The sequence below is a fragment of the Neofelis nebulosa genome, chromosome 7, assembly GCF_028018385.1.
Source record: "Neofelis nebulosa isolate mNeoNeb1 chromosome 7, mNeoNeb1.pri, whole genome shotgun sequence".
In the NCBI taxonomy this organism is placed as follows: Eukaryota; Metazoa; Chordata; class Mammalia; order Carnivora; family Felidae; genus Neofelis; species Neofelis nebulosa.
Genome location: NC_080788.1, coordinates 25,535,113 through 25,541,951, shown reverse-complemented (window position 1 = coordinate 25,541,951; position 6,839 = coordinate 25,535,113).

The following is a 6,839-nucleotide window of genomic DNA, read 5'->3' as shown; positions in this document are numbered from 1 at the left end:
AAATATATATATTCCATTTCTATGCTTATATCCTCACTTGGAAATAACAGTTACCAGACTTTGAGTAGAACTTGATAAATGGTCTAAATAAAACTTGAAATGGTCTAAATAGAACTTGAAACTGATCTAAATAAACTGCTTTGGAGGAGGTGCCTGGGTGGCTTGGTCAATTGAGCAACCGACTCTTTATTTCAGCTCAGGTCATGATTCAGGGTTGGTGGTTTGTGCCGTGTATGGAGCCCCCCAGTTGGGCTCTGCACTAACAACACAGAGCCTGCTTGAGATTCTCTCTCCCTCTCTCTCTCTCTGCCTCTCCCCTGTTCACTCTCTCCCTCTCTCTCTCTCAAAATAAACAAATAAACTTTTATAAAAAAACAAACTGCTTTGTGAATACCTTAGTAGGTCCCTTTGCTGAGGAATTCTCAGTCTTTAACATATTACCAAACATTGGAAATCTGCAAGAGAAAAATGGAACATGAAACATCTCTCACATTTATTCAACCCCAGGATTTTATTTTTCACTGAGCATCTCACACTACTAAGTTTTCTATGCAACAGACATCGGGAGGTAACACGTAGTCATGTTCAACCCAGACATGGAGTCCAAAAACCCCTGAATCCCATTGCTCACTGCTGCTTGCTCTCTCTCCAGGCAAGCCAACTTTATTCCAGAAGATAAAATGGAAACAAGGTACTGCCACTGAGTGTCTCAAAACTGATTAGAAGTTTGTCTGACTTTCTTCATTTGTGTGTTCAATCCAGCCAGTCATGTATACGGACACCACTGGTTTTTCCATTTGTGAGTAGGATGGGTTTTTTTTTTCTGGTTACTTGCATTATGTATCGCCTCCTTGGTGGCTCCAACAAAGTAACACAACTTAATTTTCCTTGTCTATGGTATGCCACTTACACCCACTTAGTTATGCTTGTGTCATTTGATTAAATTGAATATCTTTGCTGTCTCTATACATAATAGTGATGGGTAATCACATAAAAGCCTCTTTCACAATCAGACTTAGATATAAAAAAGCAACATGTTTAATAAGATCCATTGGATTTAATAAAATAAAAAATAGTGGGAGCCTTCGATATTATAAAGGCCTTACTTTGCAAATGAGAACAATGAAGAGTAGAAGGATGAAGGGCTTTGTGCAGGATCACCAGCTGGCTGTTGGCAGAACGGAGCCTGTACCCTGCAAGTATCTTGATATTTTATAGTTTCTCAAAGAGCTATAATGATTTACAACAATATGTAATAATCATTTGACATTTCCAAGTTGGTCACATGTACTTTCTTCCTTCTGACAGTTTCCAGGTGCTTGGCAATTTAATAAAGTATGATAATATTTAGCAAAATGTCCTGCAGCTTGCCAAGCATCATATATTTTCATAATAAAGTACTTGTTTCCAAATTAAATTTCTATTGTTTACTTATTTAATGTAAGTTGTCCACTGTTGGGGCATCAGTCCCACAAAACAGAAAATCTTCTGGACATAGATGTTGCAATATGGGACTTCATTCACTTCATCAATTCATTCATTTATTCACTTGTTCATCATTGAACTGAAATCAATAAATCTAATCAACATTTTGAACGCCCATTGTATATTTGACAAAACCATATTTGTAAAAGGCATAATCCCATCACAAAGAATCTCACAGTTTAGTTGGAAGACAGGTACATAAATAGCACAGAGAGAGACCCTGAGCCTAACATGGGTACCAGGTGACCAGAATGCCAGAGCATGGCCTGAAATGAATTGCAAAGACTGTAGGAGGCATTTGTTCCTGCAAAACACAAAGGTAAGACATGAGAGAGGGAAAAGAAAGGAAAACACAAGCAGAAGAGCCTGCAGGGCACAGGCATGAGAGAAGACCCAGCAGGTACCCATTTGTGGAAACTACAAGCAAATCCATGTCACTGACATAAAAGGCAAAGGTGTGAACCAGTTCACAGAGAGCAATTATCTTGGGCACCATGTGGGCTTTATTCTAGATCAGAGATCTAGATCTAGATCAGGGCTGGATTGTTGTGGGGACCATCTTGTGCATTGTAGGATGTTTAGCAGCACCTCTGGGTTCTACCCACAAGATGCTTACAGCAACTTAGCCCTCAAAAATGTCTCCAGACACTGCCAAGTATCCTCTTGGGGAGGGGAGGGAGGGAATCATCCCTAGTTGAAGACTACTATTCTAGGTAAAAGAGAGCCATTCCAGTGTTTTCTGAAAGGAATGACAAGGTTGCATCTGCCTGAGACTGGGGCAGGGAGTCTTGGCAGAGGTCTGTGGTAGCATCCTGAGAGATCTGGGACAGGTGGGAGCATGGGTGGATAGTAGCATCACCCAGAGTAATGTTTGAGGCCAATTGAAAGTGAAAGTAGGAGACTGTCACACTGAGGGAAAGATGAGTTTAGTGGAGAAAGATAGCAAATACCTTTGGGAGCATGTCCCATTTGAGGTGAAAGTATGGCATTTAACTGATGATGGAAATTTTCAACACAAACCAGGAGGGAAGAGGATGATCTGGAGGTTTCTATTTGGGCACCACTGCCATGTCGACAGTCTCTCAAACCCTGAAAATGACTAGAACCTCTCCAGGAAAAAGCTTAGAATAAGCAGCAGGGTAGGAAGAGTTTGTGTTTAGAGAGAGTAAGAAAGGGCACAGTCAGAGACAGTCGGGGAGCTCAAGAAGCGCTTGCTATCCTGGAGGCCACCAGCATGAAGAGTGTCTGGGAAGACTTGATCAGCAATCCAGGCAGGGAAGTAGGCATTCGGAAGACTGAGTTGATTAAAACAGCCTGAAGAGGAATACAGTGAGTATGGCTTTTTTTAAGAGCTCCACCCAAATCAAAAGGGCAGCTAGATCCAGGACATTTAACCTCCCAGGACTTCTAGAACACAAATGCCTAGGTATGTTAACTAATGTTACCAATTCTATTGTTTTTATTTGTCTTATTACCTGGTCTCCAAATTTGTTTTTTTTTTCTTTCAACTTCCTTATTCATAGTTCTATCACTGTTCTTCTACTCGTAAGCACCATGCCCCAGCATTCCTTTCAATCTCTCTCCTCCCACAGTGGGGAGACAGGAAAGCCTGGGGGGAAGACCGGCAGGGAGAGAGAGTGAGTTTTAAGTCCAGTAGATAATTTTTGTCCAATGTCTCAACTTGGCTCCTTCCTATGTATCACTAAGTCACTGCCCTTAAAAAGCCATCTGTGGATCCCCTATGGGCACAGAACAAAATCTAATCACTTTATCTTGACATCTAAGACCCTCCTCCATATTACTTTTACCAGTCTTGTTTCCAACTAATTCCTGCACCTAGCCTGTGTTCATGGGCTCCATGGTCCCTGGAAAGACACACACTGAGGATGAAAACACAAAAGGTAGGTTCTGTCAAATGAGAAATGAGTGAATTTCCTTCTCTCTGTATGAGGTCTATGCCTCAGAATCTCGAGTGGTTTGGGGAAGTTGCCAGAAGGTAAGTGAGATGTTATGATTTATATTAACAAATACATGTATGGGGATGCCTGGGTGGTTCAGTTGCTTAAGCATCTGAATCTTGATTTCAGCTAAGGTCAAGATCTCACAGTTCATGAGTTCAAGCCCTGCATCAGGCTCTGCACTGACAGCATGAAGCCTCCTTGGGATTCTCTCGCTCCCTCTCTCTCTCTGACCCTCTGTGCTTGCTCTCTCTCTCCCAAAATAAATAAATAAAAGAAAAAAAGAAATATATGTACAGCTTTTGTTCTGTTCTTAGAACAAAGCTCCTAAAACACCTGGAATTTTCAAGAGTTAAGCACTATAAAGGTATATTTTGTTATGTTAATAAAATGACTTTTGAAACATCCCTAAGTTCCCTAAGGATAGGGACTGGTCACCAGAAGAACCAACCAAGTGATTAGGGGGTTGGAACTTTTAGTAACACCTTTCCAACCTCAGGGTAGAGGAGAGTGATGAGATAAATTAATTAATTATTTAATTTAAATAGCCAAGGCACCTGGCTGGTTCAATAGGTAGAGCATGTGACATTTGATCTTGGGGTTGTGAGTTCAAGCTCCATGTTGAATGTAGAGATAACTTAAAAAATAAAATCTTTACAAAATAGTAATAATAGCCAATTGAAAATAATTTAATCAGTTGTGCATATCTAATAAAGCCTCCATAAGAACCCAAAAGAATGATGTTCAGGAGCTTCTGGGTTGGTGAACATATGGAGGTGCTGGTGAGTGGCACTCCCAGAAAGAACATGTAAGCTCCGTGACCCTTCCCCATACATTGCCTTATGCATCTCTTCCGCCTGTCTGTTCTTGAATTATATCCTTTTATAATAAACAGTAATCTAGTAAGTAAAATGTTTCTCAAAGTTCTGTGAGCCACTTTAGCAAATTAATCAAACCTAAGGAAGGGGTCATGGGAACCTCTGATTTTTAATGGATCAGTCAGAGGCACAGGTGATAATCTGGACTTGAAATTGACAAATTGACATCTGAGGTGGGGGCAGTCTTATGGCACTGAGCCTTTAACTTGTGATATCTGTTGCTATCCCAGGTAGATAGTATCTGAATTTGGGTTAAATTGTAGGACAGCCAGCTAGTGTCGGAGAATTGCTCAGTAGTATGGGGAAACTCCCTGCACCACATCAGAATTGGTGATCAAAACTGTAGATTCCACCTGAATGTCAGGCAGAGCTGGGGTACTAGGGCCATGCCAGAGTGGACCCTCACAGCAGGGTCAAGTAAGGTAGGTCTCAAAGGACAATGGGAATCCCAGACTCATCCTGGGCACTCTGGATCTCTGGCCTAGTTGGTGACAGACCACCCTAGGGGTGGGCTGGGGGGTTTTCTTGGGTCACCATATCCCAGAGCAAGATTGATTTACCTGCTACCTCACAGGGTCTGCTTTGGACCTGAGATGGGCTGCCTGCCAACGTGGGGCAGCAGGTGACATTCCCCTGGCTTTGCAGGTAAGGAAAGCTCTATCTCAGAGAGGTCCACAGTCAGATAGGTCTACAGTCAGTCAGTCCGGGCCTTGACCCAGCCTTGCCATCTCTGTTCACCAGACTAGTCCAGAGGAAAAGATGCTTAAGCCACAGTTGTGTGATTTGTGTCAGTTTTTTTCCCTTTGCTCAACTTTTCTATCACTGTCTGCTATAAAAAATCCCACATGTGGCAAAGTGCTTTCCATCAAAGTCCCTTTTTAAGATGCCAGTCACCATGCAAACTTTTAATGATAGAAAGCCATGCACGGGGTGAATTTTTATACCTTTTCATTCAAAGGAAAAGCTATGGGTGAACTCAGTCAGTAAGAGGTTTATGACAAGAAAAAAAAAAAAGAAAATAGAAAGACTCAGAAACTACAAGGCCAGGTCTCCCTGAAAATTGAATTGTCTTTGTCAAAAAGCTAAACCCATGACTCCATACAAATATAGAATGGACATGTGTTAAAGATTTATCTGCCCAACAGTGACAGTTCCAGCAGGACAGCAAAACTGGTTCAAAGAGAGTTCATTGGATGAGGTCTAGAGCATCACTCAAGAAGAAAGAAGGAAAAAGCCACGGAAATAAGTCTGCCAAGTTAGAGACAAATGTCCTAATGGGGCAAAGTTAAAAAAAAGAAAAACACTAAAGACTTTTGTATGATCTTCTCCAACGGACACAAAGGTTTGCATCTCTACTGGCCAAATATAAGTTTACTGGTAACCTTGCAGGACCTGGGCCTATGTGGGGGAAACTAAAATGGCCCCAGAACTTCTCACTGTAATCCCCAGTACAACAAATATGATGAAATAGCATGTGGTTATGTTATCTCACATGGCAAAAGGGATTGTGCACATGTAATCGAGGTTAATAATTAGTTGACTCTGAGTTCATCAAAAGGAAGACTGCCCAGGTGGGCCTCAACTAATCATGTGCTATCTTAAAGGCAGAGATTTTTCTCTAGCTAGTGGCAGAAGGGAAATAAGAATAGAGGATGTATGAGAAAAGGTTCTGGGTTGCTGAGATGTAGGGGGCCCTATGGCAAGGACCCAAAAGCAGCCTGTAGGAGTTAAATGTGTCCCATGCTGATGACCAGCAAGGAAATGGAACCTCAGTCCTAGAACCTCAGGAAGGTAGCAAAAATCTGGATGCTACTAAAAACCAAAATCAAACAAACAGCTGTCATATGAAAGAGGACAAAAAGTGCAAGAACAATCTATCTCATAATTCATCCATGCCTTTCTTCACTGTCTCCCAGATCCTGCAATCTCTGTTCCGTCCCAAGAAGGAAAAGGGTAAGGCAGCATCTACCAGCAAATCAGCAAGCCCATGTTTTTCCAATATGTTTTACCTAGACCTACACAATAGGAAATATATTTAACACAAAACCCATATGAAACACTGAAACACACATACCCACGAATATTTAAAGGCAAAGTTTTACAGAAAACCTTACCAACACCTTGATCCCAGACTTGTAGTTACCAAAACTATAAGATCATAAATCACTGTTGTTAAGCCACCCATTCTGTGGTACTTTGTTATGACAACCCTAGCAAACGAATACATGATATACTTTGATTTTTTCTATCTGTTCCATGTCTTCCTTTTTTTTAATGCTGTTTAGGACACAATTGATTTCACAATGATAAATTAACCACACCCACAACCTGAAGAACTGAGAAACTTATACAACCCTTCCTTTTTCTACACCAGTAATAAGACATGTGTTACCAATAGCATCAGGAATGAAAGTTTTATATATCTGATACAGAGAATTGCCTTGAGTGATAGGGTGTAAATCTAACGCCTTTAATGGGGGAAATGAACTTCTCTAATCATCCCTGATACAAATATAAA